Here is a 16,021-nt window from a genome sequence, read left to right on the forward strand (position 1 = left end):
TGGAAACCTGACCTGAAACCTATTACACTGCTTGTGCTGCACTGAGCATGCGAGATCTGCAAGGATGAAATTCAGGAAGAAATACAGTCTGGCTTCAGATGCCCACGCTTAAGATGGCCACGGCCTGCTGTAAGTTTATAAAATAACAAACTACTGCTATAAACTAACAAAACAGACCTTAGTTTACAGACTAACTTTACTAGAATACATTAAGCTTGTGTATTATAGGGGTATTTTTATTTAAAAAGTATAATTTCGGCCGGAACACCACTTTAAACACAATAAGAATATCTCACTTACAATGTAGTAAATCTTTAACCACTTGCCTACCGGGCACTAACATTCCCTTCCTACCCAGGCCATTTTTCAGCTTTAAGCGCTGTCGCACTTTGAATGGCAATTGTGTGGTCATGCTACACTGTACCCAAACACATTTTTTATCATTTTCTTCACACAAATATAGCTTTTTTTTTTTGGTGGTATTTAATCACTGCTGGGTTTTTTATTTTTTACTAAAAACAAAAACAAAAAAAAAACAACATTTTGAAAAAAAAAAATTTCTACTTAGTTACAAAATTTACTGACAGAAACAAAATAATTGTCATTATGATTTAAAAAGAGTAAACACAGTTGATTGATAATAAATGGCTTCAGCCAAACGCTAACCATGAGTGAAAGAAACGTTTTTGTGTTATTATACCTCTTAATACCGTAGTATTATCATAGTTCTAGCATTATCATGGTTCTTAATACCGTGTATTGCCCCCTTTAACATCAATGACAGCTTAAAGTCTTTTGTGGTAATTGTGGATGAGGCTCTTTATTTTCTCAGATGGTAAAGCTGCCCATTCCTCTTGGCAAAAAGCCTCCAGTTTCTGTAAATTCTTGGGCTGTCTTGCATGAACTGCATGTTTGAGATCTCCCCAAAGTGGCTCAATGATATTAAGGTCAGGAGACTGAGATGGCCACTACAGAACCTTCACTTTATTCTGCTGTAGCCAATGACATGTTGACTTGGCCTTGTGTTTTGGACCATTGTCATGTTGGAATGTCCAAGTACATCCCATGCGCAGTTTCCTGGCTGATGAATGCAAATTTTCCTCCAGTATTTTTTGATAACATACTGCATTCATCTTGCCAACAATTTTGACCACATTTCCTGTGCCTTTGTAGCTTACACATCCCCAAAACATCAGCGATTCACCTCAGTGTTTCACAGTAGGAATGGTGTACGTTACATCATAGGCCTTGTTGACTCCTCTCCAAATGTAGCGTTTATGGTTGTGGCCAAAAATCTCAATTTTGGTCTCATCACGCCAAATGACTGTGCCAGAAGGTTTGAGGCTTGTCTCTGTGCCGTTTCGCGTATTGTAAGCTGGATACTTTGTGGTATTTGCGTAGTAATGGCTTTCTTCTGGCGACTCGATCATGTAGCCCATCTTTCTCAAGTGCCTCTTTATTGTGCATCTTGAAATAACCAAACCAAATGTTTTCAGAGTCCTGTATTTTACCTGAAGTTATTTGTGGGCTTTTCTTTGCATTACCTGGCAGTTGTGGCTGAAATTTTAGTTGGTCTACCTGACCATGGTTTGGTTTCAACAGAACCCCTCATTTTCCACTCCTTGATTAGAGTTTGAACACTGCTGATTGGCATGCTCAATTCCTTGGATATCTTTTTATATCCCTTTCCTGTTTTATACAGTTCAACTACTTTTTCCCGCAGATCCTTTGACAATTATTTTGCTTTCCCCGTGACCTTTTATACACACACACACTAATTACAAGCAAACAGATCACAGGTGAGGATGGTACCCTTAATTGCCATTCAAACCCCTTTGTGTCAACTTGTGTGCATGTTATCAGGCCAAAATCACCAGGGTATGTAAACTTTTGATCAGGGTCATTTGGGTAGTTTCTGTTGTGATTATGATTTAAAAAGAGTAAACACAGTTGATTGATAATAAATGGCTTCAGCCAAACACTAACCATGAGTGAAAGAAAAGTTTTTGTAATCATTTATATTCTCTGAGAAATAACCAAGAATATATATACATATACACACACACACATGCGGCGGGAGGGGGGGCCTCTCCTGCCCCCGATAAAAGTGATCTTGTGGCGAATCCGCTGCAGAGACCACTTTTACCTGAAATCCAGCAGCTCGCCGCTGTTGAAAATACCGAGGATATGGCAGCTAGCTGCTGCCATAACAACAGTATTTAGCATCAAAGTACCAACATACAATGAGGGCGATTTGCGCTTAGTGGTTAATACATGTCATACCCAATAGAAATAAATGTAACTTAGCATAAGATATACTTTTCATGTTAAGCGTAAATATGCTAAATAGTGTGTGTTTATTTACCTCCCACAGAACTCCAACTGATAACACATTCATCTGTCTCTCGCCTCAAAAGGACAGAAGCATCTTTGTTCAGACATTAACTGCCTTAGTACTTGCATGCTTTCCATTTTCAGTGATGTGATAATTTGACCAACAATTACTTGTTCATGCAAAACTGTATCTATATTAAATGTTATACTATTTTTTTGAGCCAGCTAGAGCTTGGTTTTTATGGGTTACTATATAAAAGGCAAAAAGACAAATAAAGAGCTACAGCCTGTATTCCTTTAAAATAGAAGGACTCTAACCGCCGTCCGCTTTAATTTCCATGTGAATACCTAAGGTTGAGCATATCAGCAAAATGGAAGACTTGGTTCTTTTCTCACAAAACAAGAAAGAAAACCAGGTTTTTCTTATCTTCATAATGGGAACCTCTCTGCTTACATCAACTATAGATACTTACCCATTATTGGATTTCCTGCCATACAGATCTCTTATGAACAAATGGGGGAAAAAAATTTGGTTGTATGGTGCTTATCCACAGCTGGGTATGTCACCTTGCTCTGTACATCCATACTCTGTGAAAAAAACTGTTTTCATCCTTTCTCAATCTCCACATGCTGTACATATACTGTGGCACTTATCCTTTTTTAAACCTGTGTATAGTTCTAATTTATGCTCTGTACAACCCTAAAAAAGGTTTTCAACCACTTCAATACTGGACACTTTTATCCCCTTCCTGCCCAGGCCAATTTTCAGCTTTCAGCGCTGTCACACTTTGAAAGACAATTGTGCGGTCATACAACACCCAAACTAACTTTTTATCATTTTGCTCACATAAAAACATATAACACATAAAACAGAGCTTTCTTTTGGTGGCATTTAATCTCCAGTGTTTTTTGGGGTTTTTTTTGCTAAACAAAAAAACACTGAAAATTTTGGAAAAAAAAAAACCACAGTTTTTCTTTGTTTCTGTTATAAAATTTTGCAATAAATAATTTTTCTTCATAAATTTAGACCAAAATGTATTCCGCTACATTTCTTTGGTGAAAATAACCCAAATCAGTGTATATTATTTAGTCGTTAGGAAAGTTATAGAGTTCACAAACTATGGTATATATCTGAAAATGTATCAATCCTGATGTACTGATGGCCTATCTCATTTCTTGAGGCCCAAAAATGTCAGGACAGTACAAATACCCCCCCAAATGACCCATTTTTGGAAAGCAGACAGTCCAAGGTATTAAGTAAGAGGCATGGCATGTTTTTTGAAGTTATAATTTTTTGTCATCATTTTTTGAAAATTATAAAAATAAAAAAATAAAAATGTTCACAATTTATTTTTTTTTACATACTGTCACCAATGCAATACCCCGTTATCATATAACTGATGTGGCAATGATCAGGGACAATGACTGGTGACAGTACGAAAAAAAAAAAAAAAACTTGTTTACTTTTTTTTACGATTTTTTTTAACCACCTGACCACTGGGCACTTAAATCCCCTTCCTAACCAGACCAATTTTCAGCTTTCAGTGCTCTCACACTTTGAATGACAATTAGTCATGCAACACTGTACCTATATGAAATGTTTGTCCTTTTCTTCACACAAATAGAGCTTTATTTTGGTGGTATTTAATCACCACTGGGTTTTTTATTTTTTGCGCTATAAATAAAAAAAGACTGAAAATTATTCGGTTAAAAAAAAAAAAAAAAATGTTTCTGTTAAAATTTATTGCAGAGTACTGGCGAGTATTGGCAGAGTATTGGGGAGTAATGCAGAGTATTGGCAGAGTATGGGCAGAGTACTGCAGAGTATGGGCAGAGTACTGCAGAGTATGAGCAGAGTACTGCAGAGTATGGGCAGAGTATGGGCACTGAGCAGCGCTGTGGGCACTACAGATCCATCCCACAGCGCTGCTGCAAACGATCTCCCCCCACTCCCCTCGCACTGTACAGATTGGTACATAGAGGGGAGGGAGGAACCGGCGGTTTGTTTATAAGTGATCGCTCTGTCATTTGACGGAGTGATCACGTGGTAAATGGCGGCTACCAGCGGCCATTTACCGTGATCCCCCGGCGGTCAAGGATTTTTCCGGGAGCGCGCCCCAGGGGGCGTGCGGGAGCAAGATTCTGGGAGGACGCTCATGGACGTCCTCCCAGAATAAGCCAACCATGCTGTAGCCGTCTTTCGGCTATGGCCCGGTCGGCAAGTGGTTAAACACACTGTGACCAGAGCAATATATTGTTACCATAGTAACATTGTACTACTCTGGAGAAGTGATCAGGATTTTTATTTTTTTACACAACTGCTTATAGCAGTGAATTGCATTGCTATAACCAAGCATTTTACTGAATGAAATCAATTCAGTTTGTTTTGTTGTGATTAGCTCTGGCACTCCATTGTTTGGCATCTAGCAATCTGCAAGCCCCATGGCTCTCCAACACCTCGGTGCATGTTATAGTGTGTTTCTCCCCTTTGTGCTGTGGTTTCAACCACCAGCTGCTATATCACTATTGTGTCCTGTAGTGGCATAGCGGCCAGTTGGAGTAACCAAAGTGCACAGAAGGGAACACACTTTTTGACAACAAAGAGACAAGGGATACCTATACATATATAGCAGCTCTGTCAGAAAGCAAAAAATGGGCTCACCGCCCACCACAAAGGTAAGTATTCAACATCATTTTTCAGGGAGTTGCTAGTTCACAAATCTCCTACAAGAAATAGGGTCATTTTAATAATTTTTTTTTTTTTTTTTTCTTGTTAAATATATTTATTGAGTTTTCACAGAAGAAGAAATAAAATAATACAATACATGGATACATATCAATCGTCAGAAGATCTTTGCAGTATGATAAAAAAGATAAATAAATAAGTTAATAAAATAAAGTAATTTTAGAGATATCTTACAACCATATTTACTATACATTAGTTGGGATTCTAGATGTAAGATTAGAGAAATAAATCAAGTTATTAGACTAAGTATCCACAGGAATATTTTAGGAAATAATAAAAGAAAAGGAGAGGGAGGAGAGATAAAAATGGAAAGAAGGAAAGAAGAGAAAAAAAAAAAAAAAAAAAAGAAGGATAGTTTCCCGGGATGATGATCCAGCTCTCATTAGGTATACAAATATAATATATATTTCAGTAATAATATGATATATATCTTAGTGTGGTAACAACAGAGATTGGTCAAAATCTGTAGGGAGGTAGTTTTTAACCCATGGTTGCCAAATTTTGCGAAATGTATTTATTTTATTTTCTTCAATAGCTGTCATCTTGGCGTAGAAAAGTGCTCTGTTCATTCTGTGTTTAGCTTCAGCAAGTATTAGATTTTGGGACTTCCACGCCTTGGCAATCGCTTGTTTAGCTGCAGTACTAAGTTGGATAAACAATTGGAATTGAGTATGGGTGAGTATTGTGGGTTTAAGGTTTAGGAGTGCCGTTGCAGGATCTGGAGGAATCGTGATTTCCAGGGCTTTAGAAGCCATAAGAAATATATTCTTCCAGAATTCTTCAACTACGGGGCATTGCCACCATATGCGAAAATGTGTTCCTGCTGTGTCACATCCTCTAAAGCAATTAGGTGAATATGTGGGGACAAATTTAGCTATTCTAGCTGGTACAAGGTACCAGCGTGCTAGAACCTTGTAATTAGTTTCTACAGCAAAACAATTTGGAGAGGAAGTTTTGGTGGCTGACCATATATTCGACCAATCTTGTTTATTAAACACTCGATTCATATCTTGTGCCCATTTAGTTGTGTATGAGGGTAGAAACTCACTAGATATCATATTAAGTTGGAAATATAATATTGAGATAAGTCCTCTAATGTGTGGATCACTTATACAAATCCGCTCAAATTGAGTCATTTGATTAAGAGTTGAGCCTGTACTAAGAAGTGGTTCATAAAAATTTTTAATTTGTAAATATCGAAATATTTCAGTTTTAGGTAACCCAAAGGTTTCACATAGTACAGGAAATGTATAAATAGCTTTAGTCGAGGAAAGATTGTATAAACGAGTCAGGTTCGTAGAGGTCCATGCAGAGAATGATTTTGGGAATTTCCAGGCAGGATAAAAGGCTGGATTATTAAGAAATGAAAGCAAGGGATTATGTGTTGATTGAAGATTATGTGCACATTTACATTTATCCCATACTGCTAGGGTCTGTTTCGTGATAGGATTAGAAAGATGTATTCTATCAGCAGGACAGAGCCAAAACATATTAGCCACTGAGATAGGGTCACTTTCCACTGATTCAATAGCTACCCATAGGGGAGCTTCTACAGAAGTATGATACTTGGGTATAAGTGCTAGCTGTGCGGCGTAGAAATAGGAGGAAAAGTTGGGCAATCCCAAACCACCACTCAATTTATTAAGGTAAAGCGTAGATTTAGGTATACGAGGTTTGATGGTACCCCAAATGAAGGACATAACTCTACGTTGAGTAAGTCTAAGAAAGTAAGATGGTAAAGAAATAGGGAGTACCCTAAATAAATATAAGAATTTCGGCAGGATTGACATCTTTACCGCATTAATCCTTCCCAACCATGACAATGATAGAAGAGCCCATTGTTTCAGGAAGCCGGAAGTTTGTTTAAGGAGGGGTAAGTAATTTGTCGCAAAAAGGTCTTTAAGAGAGATTGTGAGTTTTATTCCTAGGTATGGAAGCTGCTTTGGAACCCAAGTAAAGGGTAAGGAAGTTTGTGCCTGCCGAAGTTCTAATTGAGATAAGGAAATATTTAATGCATTTGATTTTGTTGGATTAACATGTAGTCCTGATATTTGGGCAAAATTATCTAGTGTTTTTAGTAGATTAGGGGTGGATATATGGGAATGAGACAAAAATATGAGAATGTCATCCGCAAAGAGACAGTTTATGGTGATAACCACCTAGTTCGATACCTTTAATGTCAGGATTGGTTCTAATAAGGTGTGCCAGGGGTTCTATTATTAGGGCAAAAAGTAGAGGGGAAAGAGGGCATCCTTGTCTAGTGCCTCTTTTGATATCAATCATTGTTGACTTATAGCCTGCATATTTGATATATGCTCTAGGATTATTGTATAAGGATGAGACCCAGGTTAAAAAATTGTTTCCAAATCCCCATTTACCAAGGACATATTCCATATAAGGCCACGTAACCGAATTGAATGCTTTCCTTATGTCTAAGGATACAAGGCAAGCTGGGATTCATCTAGTTTTAGCCGCATTAATAAGTAAGAGTGCTCTCCTGATATTATCTCCAGCTTGGCGTTTAGGCATAAAGCCTGTTTGGTCTTTATGGATTAGTAGGCCAATAATATTATTCAGTCTAGTGGCCAAAATGTTAGCAATTAATTTTATATCGAGATTTAGGAGGGATATAGGACGATAATTAGTCCAGGAGGTGGAGTCAGAATGTGGTTTGGGGATCATTGCTATTATAGAGGTGAGAGTCTCTGTTCTAAATGAGTTACCTTTAAGGATCGAATTGAAGGCTTTAGTTAAGACAGGTGTTAAGATTGATGCAAATTGTCTATAATATGTTGCCGAAAATCCATCTGGGCCTGGTCTTTTACGCAATTTTAAAGATTTTATTGCGTTAAGCACTTCAGTATCTGTAATTGGACATTCAAGAAGATGTTTCTGTTGTTGATCAAGGTTAGGAAGCGTGATATTGGAGAACAATGTGTCTGCTTTAGTTTTATCAAAATTTGAGGCAGAAGAATATAGTTTAGATAACTTAGAGCGAAAAATTTCAAGTATTTTCACTGGGTTACTAGTGTAAGATTCCCGGGATACTTTCAATCTGATAGGCGTATGTATATGTTGTAAATTTTTTAACATTCTGGCCATAGGTGTATCAGGTTTATTTGCCCTGCGATATTGAACATGCTGGCGTTTACTTATAAGTTTATCTGCGGTATCAGTAAGAAAAAGATCTAGATCCAGGTGGGCTTTTTCTAGTTTGGTACTGTTGGTAGCATTCGGGGAGGTTTGAAAAGTTTGATGACAGTCATTAAAGGTAGATTCAAGTTTTGCAAACAACAGTTTGCGTTCTCTTTTAAGGTTAGTTGCTTGTTGTATCAGTCTACCCCTAATGACTACCTTGTGCGCCTCCCATAATGTAATAGCAGAGACATCGTCTGTATCATTGGATTTTAGGTAATCAGAAAGTGCTTTTTCAATCTCAACACGATGAGAAGGGTGGGTCAGAATTGAATCGTTTATACACCAAGTGGTATCGTGTGATCTAGGAATTGTGGAAGCAATGGTAATGAATACTGCGCAGTGGTCTGTCCATGGAAAAGGAATGATTTTGGATGATATGATTTCTGGTAGCATACTTGACGGGATTAGAATATGATCTATTCGTGAAAAAGAGTTATGCGGATAAGAATAATGAGTGAAGCGCCTACTAATAGGGTTCATCTCTCGCCAAGTATCTACCAGGCTATGAGTGGTGAGTAAATGTTGAAAAGTTAGGTTTATTGAGTTTGTGGTAGGTCCAGGGGGAGATTTATCTAAGAACGGGAAAATAGTAGCATTAGAATCCCCACAAATAACAACAGTACCAAACTTATGTACTTCTATAAGTTGAAAAAGGTGGGATAAGAAAGCAGTTGGGCTTTTGTTATGGGCATAATAAGACACAATAGTAATAGGATTATCAGAAATAAATCCTGTTAGGAGAACATATCGTCCTTCAGGGTCTGTTATTTTGGATACAAGGTTAAACGGAGTGGAACGGTGAAAAACAATGAGAGTTCCGCGCTGTTTAACCGTAGCTGAAGCAGTATAGAATTGTGGATATGATGATTGTGATGGACCTGGCCGGGACAGAGGCTGTTGGAGAGGATTGTATGCAAGCCTGTTGCCTTTTGATTATGGGCCCTAGCATTTGGGGGAATGGTGCTCTCTGTGAGCTGTATGCCTGGGGACCCTGGGGTTGGTGTTACGTTGGATTCAGCTCCATGTCCCCCCAAAACACACAGACTCTGGAACCCGTTATATGCCATATTGGAATGATAAGACTGAATTATACTGTTGGGACACATACTGTGAGGAGATACTAATTTCATCAACTCCACTCACCTGTCTGATGTCAGCTATAATGGGTTTAATGTAAATAAGTTTAGTCTAGGTTCTAAGGGTATTCAACTCATTGTTGTTTGTTCTAATTAACCCTGTGTTGATGTTTATGGTAATGTGTGTAAATTGAATGAGCTGATCACATTGTCCTCTATACAATGTAGGAGACGGGACGACTCCTATTGGAGCTCATGTTAATTAGGTTAGCTTTGAGTCATCCTGGTGTATAAATGTGTGGGAGATCTCAAATAAAGAGTAGTTCTGATGTACTCCAAGACTGGTGTTGTCTAGTTCTTGGGGTTCCTATAGCCAGATCCATTGGACTCATGTTCCAGAACTTAGGAAGCGGTATATGACGGAAGCACTCAAGCGGAGTGTGGGACGTTCCGTGACATTGGTGGCAAGCAGCGGGAAAGCTTCCTGAAGTCTGGGACATCCAAACCTCCAACTGGATCCAAGATCAGCATAGCAGACTTCAGTCACCCCAGCGGAGATATGGACCTGGCATCAGAATTCCCGGGGCTGCTGCGGATCATCCTTTCAACATACACCAGGACTGTGTCTGAGGATGAATACCTGGAGCTTAGGCAGCAAATTCGGGTGGAGCTCTGGATTGCAGCCCTCCGTCTCGCTGGTATAAAACAGGGCAAGTGCTTTCCAACCCAAGAGCAACGGGCCAGTGACCAACGGGCATTGCGGATGGCATTCCTGGGAGAGCAGCCCCAGGAGCAATGGGTGACTGAGTTGGACAGGTTGGTCCAGCAGGAGATAGAGCTGGACAATCGTTATCGGGCTCTGCAATGGCACGCAGAGGAGGGATATTTAGGGGAGACAACAGAATGCTCTCCGGAGGGATATGACTTTGGCGGCCCTGGATTGCTGTGGGAGAGCCTTACAGATCTTTTTATGTTTGGCGATGAAGGGGAACCTGACCTTGAGGACCTGAGAGACTATAGAGAGTCTATGCTCGGTCTTGCAGGGGTTTCAGAGCTCAAACCTGATCTGGACCATTTGCTAAGGAAGGAACAGCATCTGGAAAGGGCATACAGGAAACTGCTAGAACAAGTTCAGCAGCATGCCAGAGAATCGGCAGTGGAAAATCCGGAGATTGCCGTCCCCAAACATGAAGTGCTGACAACAGGGCAGAGCTCTGCTAATCTCTGCCCAGAAATGATAGCATCTTCTGGGTTCCATGGACAGGAGATGGTGAACCTCTATCCCCAGACATCAGTTGCAGAGACATGGGATTTGATAGACTTTTCTGCTGAGGAAGAACAACCTGATGAGCCTCCAGCAGAAGAGCTGTTATCAGGGCCAAAGTTCACTGTGTTCTGCCCAGCACCAACAGTGGCTTCAGCCTTCCTGAGAGAAGAGGTAGTCGGCCTTTCTCCCACAACACTGACAGGGACATGTGATTTTCTGCCAGCAGCATCTATGGAGTTAAAACAAACTTCTCCAGCTGAAGATCTGGTAACTGAACAGAGGGTCCAAGACCTCTGTCCCACACTTTTACCAATTCCAGAGACTGGGGATTTAATAGACATTTCTGTAGAGGAGGAACCACCTGGCAAACCCCCAGCAGAAGTGCTGGCAACCGGACAGAGGGTCCAAGACCTCTGCCCCACACCTGCAGCAATTGTGGAGGCTCAGGCTGAGAAGATGGCAATCACTTCCCAGCAGCAGATACAGGGGGAGAAGGGAGAGGAGGTGTGTGTTGTCCCTCCCCAACAGTTGGCCAGGGTGGAGGAAGTGGGCTTTCCTCCCCAGCAAAGATCCGTGTACCTGGGAGACAGTACCATCGACATGTCGTCCCAGCAGCCAGATGAGGGAATGGAAAAGGAAGCAGCCGGCTCACCTCCCCAATGGCAGCTACACAGTTTGGGAGTGGAGGAAGCCAGCCTCCTGCCCCAACAGTTAGCCGGAGCAGAGGATGCGGAGTCCCCAGCAGAAGTGCTGGCAACAGGGCAGAGTGCTACCAACCTCTGCCCAGCACCGGCAACAACTACAGAGTTCCAGGGAGGCGGGGCAGTCGGCCTCCCTCTCCAACAGTTAGCCGGAACAGATGGTGTGGGGTTTCCAGCAGAAGGGCTGGCAACAGGGCCGAGGACTGCTATACTCTGCCCTCAACTAACAGAGGATGGATTTCCTGTGAAGGTGGATGGGACTTCAGTCTCCACCTGTATACCCCAGGGATGCTGGGCAGTGGGCCCCGATCCCCAACAGCATGACAGAGTGAGCCCAGACACCCTGTCTTCTCTCCAGCGGCAGAAAGGATTCCAGGGAGAAGAGCCAGTCCAGGCCTCTCCCCAGCGGCAGATATGTTCTCTGAGAGAGGCAGAGGTTGGCTGGGTGAGTAATACTCTGTTTGGAACAATTTGTTTGGGGTACTGTGTGGGTACAGGCAGTAGAGGACTGGAACTATGGACTAACTTCGGAGTCAACCCGTCTGGGGTCTCCTCCTGTGTTAGTCTCCTGCCGAAAGGGGAGAAATGTGATGGACCTGGCCGGGACAGAGGCTGTTGGAGAGGATTGTATGCAAGCCTGTTGCCTTTTGATTATGGGCCCTAGCATTTGGGGGAATGGTGCTCTCTGTGAGCTGTATGCCTGGGGACCCTGGGGTTGGTGTTACGTTGGATTCAGCTCCATGTCCCCCCAAAACACACAGACTCTGGAATCTGTTATATGCCATATTGGAATGATAAGACTGAATTATACTGTTGGGACACATACTGTGAGGAGATGCTAATTTCATCAACTCCACTCACCTGTCTGATGTCAGCTATAATGGGTTTAATGTAAATAAGTTTAGTCTAGGTTCTAAGGGTATTCAAATCATTGTTGTTTGTTCTAATTAACCCTGTGTTGATGTTTATGGTAATGTGTGTAAATTGAATGAGCTGATCACATTGTCCTCTATACAATGTAGGAGACGGGACGACTCCTATTGGAGCTCATGTTAATTAGGTTAGCTTTGAGTCATCCTGGTGTATAAATGTGTGGGAGATCTCAAATAAAGAGTAGTTCTGATGTACTCCAAGACTGGTGTTGTCTAGTTCTTGGGGTTCCTATAGCCAGATCCATTGGACTCGTGTTCCAGAACTTAGGAATCGGTATATGACGGAAGCACTCAAGCGGAGTGTGGGGCGTTCCGTGACAATGATGAAAGAAATTTGGGATAAACTTTGTCAGTAAAATGCGTTTCCTGCAAACATATAATATTAGCTTTTTTCATAGCAAAAGAGCGTAAAGCCTTGGTTCGCTTATGTGGAGTATTAAACCCCTGTACATTTAATGACAAGATATTTATAGGAGCCATAAAACAACGAATGCGAATATTATAGCATAACAAGCAGAGTACTCACCGAGAGCCAGGATCACCAACCCGAGAGTCAGGAGGGAATAGCAAAGATTAAAGAAAGAAGCAATAGAATAGAAAAAGAAAAAAGGAGAGGAGAATCGAACAAACCCAATATGAAGACAATTTAGCAGTATATAAAGGCTAAATAATAGGATGTAGGAGCATCTCAGGAGAGTTTTTAGAACTCTCTGAGAGGGTCCGGGACCACCAATAGAGACCCCCATAACAATGGTAGGAGTCCTTAGGTGGAATAAAGGGCAACAAGAAATTCCTAAGGGATGTATAACATCGGAGGACCACAGGAACTATTCCATTACTATCATGGAAAAAATTTGCTTAAATTGTTACAAAAAAAGAAAAAATAAAGTTCAAAAACTTGAGGAAAAAAAAACAGAAAAAAGTTAATATATAAAAAAAAATGTTTTTGTAACATAACAGTAGTATGTAGCCATAACTCATTTTAGTCATGAATATGGCCAGTTAATTAACTCTGTCAGCATACTGTGCTGGAAAAAAGTAGCAAGGACAAATAACTAGTCTGGCTTAGATTGTAAGTCCATTGAATCCTCATTGTTTGGTGGTGAATGTTCATATCGACCTCGCTTGTTAAGATTTTGATGGGAAGATGTGGAATAGCTGGGTTTTGGGTCTTTGTTTTGCTGTGTAGAACGAAAAGCTGAGCGCCTATGAGACTGGTCATTTGGTAAGATTGCTTCGGCTAGGCCCATATCAAATAGGGCTGACTTCAAGTCCTCTGAAGAGCGACAAACATATTTTGTTTCCAAATGAGTAAATCTGAGACAAAAAGGAAATCCCCATTGATAGGAAATTTGATTTCTCTGGAGTACTTGGAGTTGAGGTTTAAGTGCACGTCTTTTTGCAACCGTTAGTGGGGACAATTCTGTGAAGAGTTGATAGGTATTGCCCTGGAAGCTAAGAGATTCTCTCCCTCTGGCAGCTGTTGGTATCTGTTCTTTGGTTCTGTAAAAGTGCAATTTAGCTATAATATTCCTCGGGGGACCATTTATTTTGCGTGGGGCTAACGCTCTATGCACTCTATCCATTTCGAACCTGTCAATAGGGGTTCCAGGTAATAATTCTTGAAAGAGCGCCGTGATATTAGCCTGCAGGTCTAGAACAGATTCAGGGATTCCCCTGATTTGCAGTTTCGATCGACGATCTCTGTTCTCTTGGTCCTCTAAACGATTTTGTAATGTAAGGTTTTCCTCTTTTAGTACCTTCATCTCAGACATGTAGTTCTGTGTAAAATTATCAATTTCATTAACCCTCAGTTCTAAGTCAGCTGTACTCTGACCTAGTTCTCTAATTTCTTTAGTCAGTTTGTCAGTTATATGATCAGAAGTCTGTTTGAGGGCTTTCTGAAGCATACATTCAATTTTTTTGAAGATGTCAGACTGTGTAGCAGCTTGTAATTCACAGTATTCATTTTCAGACTCAGACTCACCGTTAGCAGCCTGTGTCTTCTGACTGTGAGGTAAAGATTTTTCAGTGTATTCACCGCTGTGCTGACTGTGAGGTAAAGATTTTCCAGTGTATTCACCGCTGTGTTGACTGTGAGGTAAAGATTTTCCAGTGTATTCACCGCTGTGTTGACTGTGAGGTAAAGATTTTCCAGTGTATTTACCGCTGTGCTGACTGTGAGGTAAAGATTTTCCAGTGTATTTACCGCTGTGCTGTGGGGAAGAGGAAGCCGCCGCCATTCCAGCCGCCAGCCTGTGTGCCGTTTCCTTCGTTTTTCCTGCTTTAATTTTCATTTTAGGAGCTCTCAAGACCATTGGCAGTGAAGCTGACAGTATTAGGTAGGATTTTCTGCAGTTTTGGAATATTTGCTGATTCACTGGGACCTGTAGTCCTCCGATGAAAACTCCCAAGGAGCGGAGCTCTAAGGTAACATTACCTTCACCTCAGGCTGCCGCACATGCGCATTTTAATAATTCTTAGGCCATCAGCTACCTGCTGCTAAATTGTACAATTTTAGTTTAAAAGAGAACTATGGCCAAATCTTTTTTGGCCATACTTCTTTTCTGGGTCACAGGAGTGCACTTCTGCTCTCGTTACCCAGAATCAGCTGACAGCGAGCTAAAATCCGCTGTAGGCTGACAACACAGAGCCGCTCCAAGACTCTGAAAAGTTCCCAACAATAATGACAGGATCCACTCAGATCCATGATCAGCAGCTGGCTCAGCTTCATAGCATGCCACTGAGACCCTGAGCCAGCTGCTCTTGTCCCCTCTCCAGCCCGGCACTCCATTAAGCGCTGGAGGAGCAAAGCGGACAGCCAGTGACCAACAGTCACCGCGCTCTGCTTCAGGCTGATCGAGAACCGAGCGATCAGCAGCTTTGTAATCGCTCAGTTCTTGTGCTTAGAGTCGGCGGGGGACAGCTGCAGCAGGGAGGGGTGTATGTGTTTTTTCTTTTCCCACATTTCTCCTTTAAGAGGCACCTAGATTTCTCCATAAGTACTGTGCAAGAAGCATCAATTTCACTGTCAGCTGAAGAAAAGAACAAGTAATCACATTGTAATTGTGAATAAGCCACTAGCAGTAGCAACCTGCATCTTTCTCTACTAGCCAACTTTTAGAACAGCGGAGAGGGGACTTGAAACCAATATAATAAAACTTTAATTACATATAAAATTTTAGCGATGACCGCCTATTAATTTGCAATGAACTGACTAAAGACACCGGATGGATACAATGACACAGCTGTGAACAGATCTAAAATGAAGAATTTTGTAAACAATCCATCATGAGTGTTCTCATTAACAATGATGTGGATGGACACACGGCTATCTCTGGAAATTAATATAGATAAATAAATGGACCTGAGGGATTCCACACAACCAACTCTATCTGGCCTTTAACCTGCATGTTGGGGAAGAATGGCTCTAAGGCAGGAGATTCCTATTAATTAATGAGTTTAGCAGTAATGGTTCTCACCAAGCCTGGCTGATCAAAAGGTAAATCAGCGAAATATGACAAGTGCTCCTGGCCATAGTTTATAGTTTCATCTAGGAGGGTTTTTCCGGAGAGAAATTGCAATAAGCAACTGGCTACTCGGAAAAATAGAAAGGTCACTGTTCATTAATGGATTTCTTGCCAGACCCGAGTATCTGTGTTCTATATAACTAGGAATACAATTTGCTTGTGAGTAGAAAAAGCATACAGTGGATTTCTATATCAAAAGGATGATTTTGAACAAAGGAAGTTCTGATCTACTTCCCA

The 16,021-nt window shown here is 41.1% G+C and overlaps 1 protein-coding gene across 2 annotated transcripts in view; it reads right to left on the minus strand.

The window, feature by feature from the left end:
* TMEM143 (transmembrane protein 143) overlaps positions 1–16,021 on the minus strand; it is a 111,722-nt gene that overhangs the window by 77,701 nt on the left and 18,000 nt on the right. The window lies entirely within an intron of this gene.

Source organism: Aquarana catesbeiana, linkage group LG10 (assembly GCF_042186555.1).
Source record: "Aquarana catesbeiana isolate 2022-GZ linkage group LG10, ASM4218655v1, whole genome shotgun sequence".
Taxonomy (NCBI): Eukaryota; Metazoa; Chordata; class Amphibia; order Anura; family Ranidae; genus Aquarana; species Aquarana catesbeiana.